The sequence below is a fragment of the Pan troglodytes genome, chromosome X, assembly GCF_028858775.2.
Source record: "Pan troglodytes isolate AG18354 chromosome X, NHGRI_mPanTro3-v2.0_pri, whole genome shotgun sequence".
Classification (NCBI taxonomy): Eukaryota; Metazoa; Chordata; class Mammalia; order Primates; family Hominidae; genus Pan; species Pan troglodytes.
The window spans coordinates 63,117,644-63,131,011 of NC_072421.2; the positions used below are offsets into that span (position 1 = coordinate 63,117,644).

The 13,368-nt window shown below is 39.5% G+C and overlaps 1 protein-coding gene and 1 pseudogene across 17 annotated transcripts in view; both read left to right on the top strand.

Annotated features, from left to right (window-relative positions):
• The window catches only part of ZC3H12B (zinc finger CCCH-type containing 12B), a 461,523-nt gene that overhangs the window by 422,801 nt on the left and 25,354 nt on the right, over window positions 1-13,368 (top strand). The gene's annotated exons all lie outside the window — the stretch shown is intronic.
• On the top strand, window positions 5-2,262 carry LOC129138680 (AP-1 complex subunit mu-2-like; annotated as a pseudogene).

Sequence of the window (13,368 nt, forward strand, 5' to 3'; positions counted from 1 at the left end):
CTCTATGACATCGATAAAGACCTCGCTCTTTAAGGAGCTAGAGTAGGACAGCATCCAGGACAACTTTGTCATTGCCTAGGAGTTACTGAACAAGCTCATTGACTTAGGCTTCTAGCAGACCACCAACAGCAAGATCCTGCAGGAGTACACCACACAGCAGAGCAACAAGCTGCAAAGGGGCAAGTCACAGGTGCCACTCACCATCAACAACGCTGTGTCCTGGTGCTCCGAGCGCATCACGTACAAGAAGAACGAGGTCTTCATTGATGTTATAGAGTCTGCCAACCTGCTGGTCAATGCCAAAGGCAGCATTTTGCTGAGTGAGATCTTTGGCACCATCAAGCTCAAGGTGTTTCTGTCGGGAATGCCAGAGCTGTGGCTGGGCCTCAATGACTCCATGCTCTTCGAGCTCACTGGCTGCCACAAGAACAAATTGGTAAAGCTGGAGGATGTAAAATTCCAGCATGTTGCTCTCGTGCTTTGGCAATGACCACACCATCTCGCCCATTGATGACTTTGAGCTCAGGTACTACTGCCTCAGCACCCAGGTCTAGCCACTGACCTGGATTGACTCTGTCCTTGGGAAGTTCTCCCACAGCCTTGTGGAGATCATTGTCAAGACCAAGGGGCAGGCCAGGCGCGGAGGCTCACTCCTGTAATCCCAGCACTTTGAGAGGCCGAGGCAGGTGGATCACTTGAAGTCAGGAGTTTAAGACCAGCCTAGCCAACATGGTGAAACCCCGTCTCTACTAAAAATACAAAAATTATCTGGGTGTGGACACGTGCCTATAATCCCAGCTACTTGGGAGGCTGAGGCAAGAGAATCACTTGAACCCGGGAGGCAGAGGTTGCAGTGAGCCAAGATCACGCCACTGCACTCCAGCCTGGGCGACAGAGTGAGACTCCATCTCAAAACAACAACAAAAACAAAAAAGACCAAGAGGCAGTTTAAGAAACAGTCAGTGGCCAATAGTGTGGAGATGTCTGTACCCATACCCAACGATGCCGACTCCCCGCACCTGAAGACCAGCGTGTGCAGCGCCAAGTATGTGCTGGAGAAAAACATCGTTATTTGAAGTATTAAGTCCTTCCGAGGGGGCAAGGAGTACCTGATGTGAGCCTACTTTGGCCTCCCTAGAGTGGAGAAAAAGGAGGTGGAGGGCCGGCCCCTTATTAGGGTCAAGTTTGAGATCCCCTACTCCACGGTCTCTGGGATCCAGGTCTGATATATGAAGATCATCGAGAAAAGAGGTTATCAGGTCTTGCCCTGGCTTCCCTACATCACGCAGAGTGGTCATTAGGAACTTCCTACCAACAGAAAGGGAGAGGAGATGGGGGCTGGAACACGGGGCCTCTGTATAGTCCCTGCTGCAGATTTTAGAGAGGGAGGAAATGTGGGTGTGTATGTGTGTGTGAGGATGGGTTCTGGACTTAGTTTATTGTTCCCAGCACCCGCCCCGTCCTCAACTCTTCCTTAATCCATAGGCTAGGAAGGAGTCTCCCTGCCGCCCTCACCCTTGGGGCTTTCCCTTGTCCCCCTGATTTTATTCGAAGAAATACAAGAGGGGCTTGAAGTACCCCCTCATGAGTGCCTTCTAGCAATGACCTGCCTTAGGGGGTGTTGTGGGTCCCTCCTTCATAGCTGCTGAGCCCAGAGGCCCTGCTGGCCCACTGGTCTGAGTTTTAGGATGTCATTTACATCTTGATTTCGTTTTTAACCCAAAAATCATTCAGAAGCAAATTGTTTAATTTTCACATTTTTGTATAGTTTTGAGGATTCCTTTTGGACTTGATTTCTAGTTTTTTTCTACTGTGGTCTGAGAAGATACTTGATATGATTTTGATTTTTTTAAATGTATTGTGGCTTGTGTTATGGCCTATCATATGGTCTATACTGAAGAATATTCCATGTGCTGATGAGAAGGATGTATATTCTGCAGTTTGGGGGTAGAATGTTCTTTAAATATCTCTTAGGTCCATTTGCTCTAGAGTGCAATTAAAGTCCAGTGTTTTTTTATTTACTTTCTGCTCCAGTGAGCTGTCTAGTGCTGTCAGTGGATTGTTGAAGTTCCCCACTATTATTATGTTGCTTTCTCTTCTCTTAAGTCTATTCATTGATTTATAAATCTGAGGACTCCAGAGCTAAGTACATATATCTTCTTGTTGGATTGATGCTTTTATCATTATATAATGACCTTCTTTGTCTTTTTTTTTTAACTGTTGTTGCTTTAAAGTCTATTCTATGATATAAGAATAGTTACTCCTGCTTGCTTTTAGTTTCTATTTGCATGTAATATCTTATTCTACCCATTTATCTTGAGTCTATAAGAATCTTTACATGTTAGGTGAGTCACTTGAAACAGTAGATATTTGGTTTGTGATTTTTTTTTTTTTTTTGAGATAGAGTCTCACTCTGTCACTCAGACTGGAGTGCAGTGGCATAGTCTCAACTCACCACAACCTCTCCCTCCCAGGTTCAAGCGATTCTCCTGCCTCAGCCTCCCGAGTAGCTGGGATTACAGATATGCACCACCATGCCTGGCTAGTTTTTATATTTTTAGTAGAGACGGGGTTTCACCATGTTGATCAGGCTGGTCTCAAACTCCTGACCTGAAGTGATCTGCCCACCTTCGCCTCACATAGTGCTGGGATTACAGGGATAAGCCACCGCACCCAGCTGGTTTGTGTTTTTTAATACATTTTGCCAATCTGTATCTTTTAAGTGGAACATTTAGATCATTTTATTCAATGTGAATATCGAAATGCGAGGTACTGTTCGTCATTATGAGGATTGTTACTTAGATGTTTTGTTTTCTTCATTGTGTTATTATTTTATAGGACCTGTGAGTTTTATGCTCTCAGAGGTATCCTGGCGCATATCTATCTTTTGTTTCAAATTTTAGAACTCCTTTAGCATTTCTTGTAGGGTTGGTCTGGTAGTGAAAAACTCCCTCAGCATTTGCTTGTCTGAAGTCTTTATTTCTCCTTCATTTAAGAAACTTAGTTTTGCTGCATAAAAATATCTTTGGCTGACAGTTATTCTGTTTAAAGAGGCTAAAAATAGGACCCCAGTTCCTTCTGGCTTGTAAGGTTTTTGCTGAGTATATGTGTTATCCGGGGAAGTGTCTATTTAGGTCCTTTATTCATTTTTAAATTGAGTTATTTATTTTCATTGTTATTGAGTTGCAAGTGTTCTCAATATATTTTGGATGTTAATCCTTTATTAGATATCTGTTTTCCAGATATTTTTCTCCTTTTCTTTAGGTTGCCTTTTCACTCTGTTGATTGTTCCCTTTACTGTACAAAAGTTGTTTTTTTTTTTGTTTTTTTGTTTTTTTGTTTGTTTGTTTGTTTTTGTTTGTTTGTTGTAATCCCATTTGTCTACTTTTGGTTTTGTTGCCTGTGCCTCTGGGATCATACCCAAAAAATCATTGCCCAGACCAAGTCAAGATGTTTTTCCTGTTTTCTTCTATAAATTCAGCAGTTTTGTATCTTATGTTTAAGTCTTTAATCCAATTTGAGTTGGTTTTTGTATAGTATGAGATAATAGTCCAACTTCATTATTCTGCATGTGGATATTCAGTTTTCCCACAACTGTTTATTGAAGAGACTGTTTTTCCCCATTGTGCGTTCTTGGCATTTTTGTAGAAAATCAATTGACTGTAATGGTGTGGATTTATTTCTCTGTTTTCAATTCTGTTATTTTGGCCTATGTTTGTTTTTATGCTTGTACCATACTGTTTTGATTACCATACCTTTGAGATATATATATATATATATATATATATATATATATAATGTTTGTGTATATATATGTTTATATATATGTTTGTACATATATATGTTTGTGTGTGTGTGTGTGTGTGTGTGTGTGTGTATATATATATATATATATATATATATATGTTTGTTTTTTGAGACAGAGTTTTACTCTTGTTGCCCAGGCTAAAGTGCAATGGCACAATCTTGGCTCACTGCAACCTCTGCCTCCCGGGTTCAAGCAATTCTTCTGCCTCAGCCTCCCAAGTAGCTGGGATTACAGGTACATGCCACCACACCCAGCTAATTTTTTTGTATTTTTAGTAGAGACAGGGTTTCACCATGTTGGCCAGGCTGGTCTTGAACTTCTGACCTCAGGTGATCCACCCACCTTGGCCTCCCAAAGTGCTGGGATCACAGGCATGAGCCACCACACCCAGCATGTAATATATTTTTAAATCAAGATGTGTGATATCTCCATCGTAGTTCCTCTTGCCCAAAATTTCTTTGGCTATTCAGGGTCTTTTATGGTTTCATATGATTTATGGAGTGTATTCCATTTCTGTAAAGAATGTCAATGGATTTTGATAGAGATTACATTTACTCTATAGCTCACTTTGGGTAGTATGGACATTTTAACATTTAACAATATTAATTCTTTCAATCCAAAAATATGGGATGTCTTTTCATTTGTGTCTTATTTAATTTTCTTCATCAATGTTTTATAATTTACAGTGTATAAGTCTTTCACCTACAGAGATTATTTAACTTCTTCCTTTCTGACTGGGATGCCTCTTCTTTCTTTCTGTTGCCTAATTATTCTGGCTAGGACTTCCAGTACCATGTTGAGTAGAAGTGATGATAATCTTCATCCTTTCCTTGTTATCCTTTTCTTGTTTCCCATAGCATATATATTGCAGTTATTGCTTTCTAGTTTTTTTCATTATAGTCAGAAAATATACCTGGAATGACATTGATCTTATTAAATTTGTTAAGGCTTGTTTTGTGACCTAACATGTGATCTATCTGGAGAATGTTCCCTATGTACTGGAGAAAAATGTGTATTCTTCTGCTGTTGGGTAGAAAGTTCCATATATGTCTATTAGTTTCATTTGTTTTGTAATGTTTTTCAAGCCAGATGTTTCTTCATTTATTTTCTGTCTGAATGCTGTATCTGATATTGTGAATGGGGTATTGAAGTCCTCTACTATTATTGTATTGTCAATGTCTGTCTTCAGATCTGTTGATATTTGCTTTATATATTTAGGTTCTCAGATGTTGGGTGTGTATATATTTATAATTGTTTTATCTTCCTGCTGAATTGACCCTTTTATCATTACATAGTTGACCTTCTTTGTCTCTAGAGTTTTAAACATAAAATATATTTTGTCTGATATAAGTATGACCACTTCTGCTTTCTTTTGGTGACCATTTGCATGAAATATTTGTTCCACCCCTTCACTTCTCAGCTTATGTGTGCCCTTAAATCTAAAGTGACTCTCATTGACAGCATATTACTAGATCCTGTTTTTTTAAAATCTATTCATTAGCAAGCAATGGATTTCTATAATAAAGAAAAAAATCTATTCAGCCATACTCTGCCTTTGATTGGTGAGTTTAATCCATTTACATTTAAGGTAATTACTGATAAGTGAGTACTTACTATTGCTATTTTTAAATTATTTTCTGTCTATGTTGCAGATGTTTTGTTTCTCTTTTCTATCTCGCTCTCTTCCTTTTTTTTTTTTTTTTTTGAGACAGAGTCTCGCTGTGTTGCTCAGGCTGGAGTGCGGTGGCACAATCTCGGCTCACTGCAGCCACTGCCTCCTGGGCTTAAGTGATTCTCATGCTTCAGCCTCCCAAGTAGCTGAGATTATAGGCTCATGCCACCATGCCCGGCTAATTTTGTATTAGTAGAGACAGGGTTTCACTATGTTGACCAGTCTGGTCTCGAACTTCTGACCTCAGGTGATCCGCCTGCCTTGGCATCCCAAAATGCTGGGATTACAGGCATAAGCCACCACACCCAGCCTCTTCCTTTGCTATTTGATGAGTTATTTTGGTAGTGATTTGCTTTGATGCTTTCTCTTTATCTTTTGTGTGTCTATTAAAGGTTTTCTGGCAGTTATTTTGAGGATTGCATAAAATATATTCTAGTTTTATCCTTTGATTTTCAGTTGATAACAATGTAGCTTAAATATCATACAAAAAATACTATACTTTTACATCCCCCCCACACACACACTTTGTGTTCTTGTACTCAGAATCTGCTTTTTTATATTTTGTATCCATTAAAAATTTTTATCTTTTAAGTTTTATATAAAGGCTAAAAGTAAATTATTCACCACCATTACATTGTTGCATTAATCTATATATCTCTATTTTATGCTTTCACATCACTATTTAGCATGTGTTTCTTTCAGTTTGAAGAGTTCCCATAAATATTTCTTTGTAAGGCAGATCTAGTGGCAATGAACTCCCTCAGTTTTTGTTTGTCTGGGAAAAGGTTTCCCTTATTTATTTTTAAAGGATAATTTTGCAGGATATAGTATTCTTTGATGGCAGTTTTTTTTTTCTTTCAGGACTTTGAATATATGTTCCTACTCTTTACTGGATTGCAAGATTTCTGTTGAGAAATCCACTGATAGTCTTACAAGGATCCCTTACATGCAAAGATTCACTTTTTTCTTGTTGCTTTCAAAATTATTTCTTCATCCTTGTTTGTTTTAGTCTATTCTCAGGCTGTTAATAAAGACATACCCAAGACTGGGTAATTTATATAGAGGTTTAATTGACATACAGTTCCACGTGGCTGGGGAGCCTCACAATCATGGCAGAAGGCAAAGGAGGAGCAAAGTCATGTCTTACATGGCGGCAGGCAAGAGGGTATGTGCAGGGGAACTCCCCTTTACAAAACCATCAGATCTCCTGAGACTTATTCACTATCACAAGAACAGCATGGGAAACACCCACCCCCATGATTGAATTACCTCCCACTGGGTCCCTCCCATGACGCATGGGGATTATTACAATTCCAGGTGAGATTTGGGTGGGGACATAGAGCCAAACCAAATCTCCCAGATTGCAAGGTTTCTGTAGAGGAATCCACTGATAGTCTTACAGGAATCTGCTACATGTCAAGATTTTACTTTTCTCTTGCTGCTTTCAAAATGATTTCTTCATCTTTGACTTTAGACAATTTGATTATAATTGGTCTCAGTGAAGACCTATTTGGGGTTCTTTTCACATCATGGATCTAGATGTTCATTTTTCTCCCTAGATTTGGAAAGTCTTCTTTCATTTATTTCTTTAAATGAGATTTCTACTCCTTTTTCTCACTGCCCCTTCTGAATTCTATAATGTATACATTATATTTTTATACTATCTTGTAAGTCACACAGACTTTCTTCCGTCTTTTTCATTCTTTTTACTTTTTGTCTTTCTAACTGGATAATTTCAATTATTTTCAAGTTCACAGATTCTTCTACTTGATCAATTTTGTTGTTGAAGTTCTTTATTAGGTTTTTAATTTCTTTCTCTCTTTTTTTGAAAGTACAGAGATTTATTGCAAAGTGAAAAGTACACACTCAAGAAAGAGGCATGCAGGCATATTCAAGAGTCAGTCACACAATAGAGTTTTCAGCTTCTACTTTAATGGGTTTATTTAACCAGGGAGTAGAATATTTATGAAGATTCCTGGAAAAAGGTGAAGATTTCTCAGAACTGTGGTGCCACTCATTTTTACACCACAAATGAGTGTAATCTCAGAACTATCATGGTGCTGGTGGGTGTGTGATTTAGTATGTTAATGAGTATATAGAGAGGTCCTAGGTGAAACCTAGGTCAAATCCAGCACCATATTGGATTCAGTCAGTCTTAGCCAACTTGTTCCACACCCTGTTTTTCATGGTTTTATCAGCCCATAGCCTCTAGTCATGTGAAACTGCTGACTGGAATTTTTTTTTTTTTTTTTTGTCTCACTCTGTCACACAGGCTGGAGTTCAGTGGTACAATCTCAGCTCACTGCAACCTCTGCCTCCCAGGTTCAAGCGATTCTCCTACCTAAGCCTCCCGAGTAGCTGGGACTACAGACATGCACCATCACTCCTGACTAATTTTTTTTTTTTTTGTATTTTTTGTAGAGATGCAGTTTCACCATGTTGGTCAGGCTGGTCTCAACCTCCAGACCTCAAATGACCTGCCAGCTTCAGACTCCCAAAGTGCTGGGATTACAGACGTGAGCCACCATGAACTGCCTGCCTGGAATTCTTTGTTCATCCTCCTTCCTGATGATTAGGGGTAATGGCACTGCCTAGCAAGGGCATGGAAGTCTCTGGCTGACTGGTCTAGGGGATCCAAGGCAGGGTCATCAGGAGAGTCTAAATCTGAGGCAGGGATTGATTGGAATCCTTGCATGACCATCATTTGGTGTGGTACTGTTGCAGCCTAGAAGACACAAACTTTACAAGGAGGTTAAATAAGCATTATACACACACACGTGCACACACACACACACAACAGGAGTTGTGTGAAGAAGAGGAAAAATAAAAAACAGAAAAAATATTTGATGTCTAATGGCTGAAAAGTTCCAAAATTTGATGGAAAACTTTAATCTGCACATTCAAGAAGATCAATAGGCTGGGCACGGTGGCTCACACCTGTAATCCCAGCACTTTGGGAGGCCAAGGTGGGTGGATCACCTGAGGTCAGGTCTCTACTAAAAATACAAAAATTAGCCGGGCATGGTGGCAGGTGCCTGTAATCCCAGCTACTCCAGAGGCTGAGGCAGGAGAATCACTTGAACACGGGAGGCGGAGGTTGCAGTGAGCTGCCAAGATCATGCCATTGCACTCCAGCCTGGGTGACAGAGCAAGACTCTGTCTCAAAAAAAAAATTTTTCAATAAACTCAAAGTTGGAAAAACTCAGAAACATTCCTCTGTGTGTGTGTGTGTGTGTGTGTGTGTACACTTGGTGATATATCACAGGTCTCTTAGGCTCTGATCATTTTTCTTTATTTTCTCTTTCTGCCCTTCAGACTAGGTAATCTCAGTTAACCTGTCAACATAAAGTTTGATGCTTCTTTCTATAGCCAGCTAAAATCTGCTTGTTGATCTCTCCAGTGGATTTTTTATTTCAGTTATTGTCCTTTTCAACTTCAGAATTTCCATTAAAATTCTCTATGTGATAAGACATCTTACATTCCTTTTGTTCTTTGACATACTTTCTTATAATCTTTAAGCATATTTTAAATAGCTGATTTAAAATATTTGCCAAGTAAGCCTGACATCTGGGCCTGCACAGGGACAGTATTTTTAAAATATTTTTTAAAGAAATGGGGTCTCACTTCATTGCCCAGGCTATATTTGAGCTCCTTGGCTCAAGCAATACTTCCACCTCAGCCTCTTGAGTAGCTGGGACTATGGGCTCATGCCACTATGCCCAACTCAGGAGGGATGGTTTCTATTGACTTTTTCTTTCCCTGTATATAGGCCATACTTTTTTGTTTCTTTGCATATCTCATAATTTTTTTGTTGAAGACTGAACATTTTAAATAATATAATTGGCAACCTTGGAAATCAGATTCTCTCCTCTTCCTAAGGTTTGTTTTTGTAATTGTTGTTTAGAGACCTGTGAAGTAATTCTTTAAAGTCTGTATTATTTGTTGTGTGTGGCCACTGACATCTCTTCTTGGAATAGCTTATTTGTCAGCTATTGGTTCAAAAACATTTTTCTTAACTGCCTTGAACCAGTAAGTCTTCCTCCCTTTGCCAAGAGGCTTTGCATGCATATTGTGGCACACTCTCAACACCTAGAAAGCATTTGACAACTTTGCTATAGCCTTCACTTCCTGATTACATAAACCTTTAATGTCAACCAAAGGTGAGGGATAAGGGACTTTTCAGGTCTTCCATGAACACATGCACAACCTTACACAAGTATGTGTCCTTCTAGATCCCCAGGAATATGTGGAAGCTTTTCAAAGCCCGTTATGGACATCTGATTCCCAGCTTTTCCTTTAAAGTTTTTTTGTCAACTTCTTGTTTGCTCTAGCTGTTATTACCCCATCAGGCAGCTGTGATATTTTTTTAAAGTGTCTCTAATTGTTTTCAACAAACATCCCTGAGGAAAAAGCTGTTCATTATTAGTGAGCTCTAAATCACATCAAATAAACACAAGCCCTTGAAAAAGTCAGGTTTTCCAAGGAACTTTCAGACAGGTCAGATAATAATAATTCTATGGAGATGGGACTTTGGAGAAGCTCTAAATTTGTTGAGTTTCCTCTGTTCGCTTCTAGGCTGCTAATTCTCATGGCTACTGTGATTGTGAGGCTGTTGGCTTTCAAGGCCACCATGTTTCCGGGAAGAGGAGATGGGAATAGAGCACATTCAAATGCCACAAATTTTCCTGTTCTTACCGAGGTTCAGCCAGGCCTTTGAATTTTTGTTTTGTTGTTTAAATAAACACTATTTGTATTTTTTTTTTTTTGAGACAGAGTTTCACCCTTGTTGCCCAGGCTGGAGTGCAATGGCGCAGTCTCAGCTCACTGTAACCTCTGCCTCCCGAGTTCAAGCAATTCTCCTGCCTCAGCATCCCAAGTAGCTGGGATTACAGGTGCCTGCCAGCACACTCAGCTAATTTTTGTATTTTTAGTAGAGAACGGGTTTCACTGCATTGGCCAGGCTGGTCTTGAACTCCTGACCTCAGGTGATCTGCCCGCCTCGGCCTCCCAATATGCTGGGATTACATGTGAGAGCCACCGCACCTGGCTAAATAAACACTATTTGGATTATTGAAAACCTTTCGTTAAGTTCCAGATGTCACCAGTGGAGGGTGTCCAGGTTCTTGGTGTCTTGAACAAAGAATTGAACAAAACTCACAAACAAAGCAAGGACAGAATGAAGGGATTTATTGAAAATTACACTCCACAGTGTGGGAGCGGGCCAGAGCATAGGGGCTCAAGGGCTCCATTACAGAATTTTAGCGAGTTTAAATACCCTCTAGAGGATTCCATTGATTACTTGGGGTACACCCTATGTAAATGAAGAGGATGAAGTAAAGTTACAAAGTTATTTACTTGGCCTATGCCCTATGGAGATGATATTTCCTGCCATAGCTGAAGTATGAATTGGCCTTATGTTCCCTACTTCCACACCCTATTTTCCTGCCTAACAGAATTCTGGAAAAGTTGATATTAACAATTTGCCAGTGTTGTCATTGCTTTTACTGATAATCAGATTTTTTAAGGTCCTTTCACTGTCATTCCCACTGACATCATCATTAGTATATTTAAATTTATGTAACTATCAAAAGATTTCATGGCATAAATATAATTACATGAACTTTTAAACATTTGGAGGTTTGTTACAGTACATCGTTTTCACTATTTTTAATTTCTACTGTGGGAAAAAAAGTGCTTTCTAAACAAGCTGATATTAATATTAACTGAAATACAAAGTCACTCATAGACAGATTTTTAATTATATCTTTCCTGGATAATCAATGACTCACAAGAAATCATTTTAACCCAACTTACCACTATTTGAGTAAAAGCCAGGGCTATGTATAACTAGCTAATGTCAAATGGTCTTTATAATTTTGATCAGATGAACTTCACTTCAGGCTTCTATGAGTATGCCAGAGGCTATAAGAGTACAAGAATGGGCCAGACGCAGTGGCTCAAGCCAGTAATCCCAGCACTTTGGGAGGCTGAGGGGGGCAGATCACCTGAGGTCAGGAGTTCAAGACCAGCCTGACCAACATGGCGAAACTGCATCTCTACTAAAAATACAAAATTAGCCAGGCATGGTGGCGGATGTCTGTAATCCCAGCAACTCGGGAGGCTGAGACAGGAGAATCGCTTGAACCCGGGAGGCGGAGGTTGCAGTGAGCCGAGATCATGCCATTGCACTCCAGCCTGGGCAACAACAGTGAAACTCTGACTCAAAAAAAAAAAAAAGAGTACTACAAGGATGAAATATTTAATAAAATATTCATTGAAAACGTATCACATACATAAAGGTATGCTAGGTGTTGGGATTGGGGAAAGCAAAGATACAAACGTGAATGTGGACAGTTCTTGCTTTTAGTAGAGTTCACAGTCTAGTTGGGGAGAGAAACAAACGTTACAACTAGCAGGAGTTAAGTGGGTGAACTAGAGGGGAGAGAACACTGAGTGTGGAGAGCATTATTCACTAATCTTGACCTCACCATTGTCTTTCACACCTCCATGCCCTTTCATATGCGATACCATCTGCCTAGTATGTCCTCCCCATTTTCACTCCCCCTTTCCTGATAAAACCAGCTCAAATTTCACCTCTCTTACCTCAGACAGAAGAATTACTTACCTCTTACACCTCCTTGGTATTCCCTAGCATTTATAAACAACCTTACGAGAACATATTCTATGCTCTGTGATTATTTGTTTACATGTTTATCTCACCTACCAGAATGTGAGCACCTCACAGGGACTGCATCTTATTTATTTTAGAACCCTCAGCACCTAGAGCAGTGCTAAGTACCTAGTATCCAGGATAGGAATTAAATTTAGTGGTAGAGGGAATATTTGCACCCAAATACCCTGACTCCAGCTCCAAATGCAGAAGGTTTCTCACTATACTAAGACACCTCTTACCATTCCTGCAGGGAGCCTTCAAGGATTACCAGCATCCTAAACTCATGGGGGGACAGCCAAGAGTGTACCTATGTCATTATATGGTTGACATATTTAATATAACAAGAATGCATTATTAAGCATTCCTTGTTCTGAAAGCCTCTGAAATACTTTTAAAACTGTGTTTCTTATGTACTTTGCTGGCCACAGAATTACTCCTGCAGCTGAGATAAAACAGAGCAGCTCTTGAAAAAAGCAATATATAATTGTTTGAGGAAGGAAGTGACAACAAACAGCATGTTAGTTGAAATAATAACAATTAAAACTTGTAACCTCTGTGATCCTTCTATTCCCTCTTTCCCTCCTACTCCTATTTGCCACCCAATATATCACCAATTTCATCTGGGAGATTTTTGGAGCTAACTAGACTTCAGCTGATGATGTCATGGCTGCAATACTGCAGCTACCCCTCAGAATTGCCCCGATCCTTGTGTCCCTTCTCATTCTGGCTAATGATTTAATTATAAAGAGAGAAAATAGGATGTACTCTATTCCATACATTTAACAAAACAGTTAAATTGGAGAGAATCAAGAAAGATCAAGCCCAGTGTTGTTAACTGAATGAGATGCTCAAGATATATTTATCACTATGAAAGTCATAAGAAAGGCAATCTTTTTTTCCAATTTAATATAAGTTATAGAATGACATAGCCATATTTCCCTATAGCTTTTGACTAAGGGTCTCAGGATGGGGATAGGTAGCACAAAAAGAAAAAGAGAGGGAGGAGAGAAAGAAGAGAGAAGAGGAGGAGAGAGAGAAAAAAAATGAACTTCACCAATGAATCATAGAAGTGGGCGTGTTTTCTGAAGAAGCCACTTTCATAACAGCTCCTCAGCTGTCACTAATGGCCAGAGAACACACATTCACTGAACCCTTACTCTAGCAGAGACCGTCTCCTGTAGCATATGTAGCTTCTCTGCATGAATTTGAATTCTC